A 2,500-nucleotide genomic window follows, 5' to 3' on the forward strand; every position below is an offset into this window, starting at 1 on the left:
TGATAAATTTTTATCCGATTCTCATTGTTGTTGTAACCACAATTCAATATGAAAATAAAAAAAAGACGATCAGGCATTTTTACCCACAATGCATTGTCAAAACAAAATCGCAACGGGAGCAACATTTGCCGGCATTGATATTAATATACTTTATCGGTAAATATCTATTTAATCATTAATCTCTGGTAAATTCCAATAAGTTTTTCGTATCAAACATATCATGAAGACATTATGACGTTAAGAAATTTTACTGAGACTATAATAATTCAATATATATCTTAGTACAGAAGTAGGCCTACGGTTTCAACTTTTCAACTTTTGATATCTTTATACTTTATCGGTAAATATCTCTTTAATCATTCATTTCCGGTAAATTCTAATAAGTTTTTCCTATCAAACATATCATGAAGACATTATGACATTAAGAAATTTTACTGAGACTATAATAATTCAATATATATCTTAGTACAAAATTAGACCTACGGTTTCAACTTTTGATCTCTTCATACTTTATCGGTAAATATCTCTTTAATCATTAATTTCTGGTCAATTCGAGTAAGTTTTTCCAATATATCATCTCATGAAGATATTAGGACGTTACAAAATATTAAGGTAACTGTAATTATGTAATATATATCTATACATAATTAGGCCTACTGTCTAAACTCTAAACTTCTGCAAAAAGAGAGTATTGTAATCAAAATACCTTTAACTAAATTATATTTCTTCTGTATTACGCAATATTTATATATAACTACAGTAGGAAACTCGAGATTCTAGATTTAATTTAAACTCTGAACAATAATTTCTGAGAAATGCCGTTTTGTAGCGATTTCCGTTACTTCCTTGGACAGAAATTGTGACATGTTTAGAACACACACACACACACACACACACACACACACACACACACACATATATATATATATATATATATATATATATATATATATATATATATATATATATATATATATATATGGCCCTTTGCATCAATATGTGTAGGAGGATATATTTATATTTATATATATATATATATATATATATATATATATATATATATATATATATATATATATATATATATATATATATATATGTATATATATATATATATATATATATATATATATATATATATAATATTTCCTGTCATCCTCAGGTTGGAGAGGGATTAATCATACTCAGATAAGAGAGGATACCCCGAGAGGTACACACACACTCTCTCTCTCTCTCTCTCTCTCAAATTGCCGAACCAGCGCGTTGTAGTTAGGAAAGGGGGATGGAGTGAGAAGGGTTGAATGTGTGTGTGTGTGTGTTCATATCTATCTAAATAATCACTTAATTTTTTAACGGTTTGGGTTAGTATATACAGTAGGCCTATGTATGTATACTCGAGATCAGAGTAGGCCTATATAAGTATACTCGAGATCAGAGTAGGCCTATATAAGTATACTCGAGATCAGAGTAGGCCTATATAAGTATACTCGAGATCAGAGTAGGCCTATATATTGTATTTGGTAGTGTGAGGTGTAATTAATGATAGAATCCTATTTTCTGACACTGATAAGCGAACAGCTTTCCTTGATCGCGTGTTCTTTGTAGAACAATGTTCTTAAGAAGAACCAGCAACCATATAATAACTATATTTCCTGGTCATTTACGGTACGTTCTAGACAATAACACTCTTTGTTCGCGTGTTCTTTGTAAAAGAACGTTCTTAAGAACCAATAACCAAAGAATAACTACGTTCCCTGGCCATTTACGGTACGTTCTAGACAATAACACTCGTTGTTCGCTTGTTCTTTGTAAAAGAACGTTCTTAAGAACCAATAACCATAGAATAACTACGTTCCCTGGCCATTTACGGTACGTTCTAGACAATAACACTCGGTGTTCGCTTGTTCTTTGTAAAAGAACGTTCTTAAGAACCAATAACCAAAGAATAACTACGTTCCCTGGCCATTTACGGTACGTTCTAGACAATAACACTCGTTGTTCGCTTGTTCTTTGTAAAAGAACGTTCTTAAGAACGAATAACCATAGAATAACTACGTTCCCTGGCCATTTACGGTACGTTCTAGACAATAACACTCGTTGTTCGCTTGTTCTTTGTAAAAGAACGTTCTTAAGAACCAATAACCATAGAATAACTACGTTCCCTGGCCATTTACGGTACGTTCTAGACAATAACACTCGTTGTTCGCTTGTTCTTTGTAAAAGAACGTTCTTAAGAACCAATAACCATAGAATAACTACGTTCCCTGGCCATTTACGGTACGTTCTAGACAATAACACTCGTTGTTCGCTTGTTCTTTGTAAAAGAACGTTCTTAAGAACGAATAACCATAGAATAACTACGTTCCCTGGCCATTTACGGTACGTTCTAGACAATAACACTCGTTGTTCGCTTGTTCTTCGTAAAAGAACGTTCTTAAGAACCAATAACCATAGAATAACTACGTTCCCTGGCCATTTACGGTACGTTCTAGACAATAAC

Source organism: Palaemon carinicauda, unplaced genomic scaffold (genome assembly GCF_036898095.1).
Source record: "Palaemon carinicauda isolate YSFRI2023 unplaced genomic scaffold, ASM3689809v2 scaffold754, whole genome shotgun sequence".
Taxonomy (NCBI): Eukaryota; Metazoa; Arthropoda; class Malacostraca; order Decapoda; family Palaemonidae; genus Palaemon; species Palaemon carinicauda.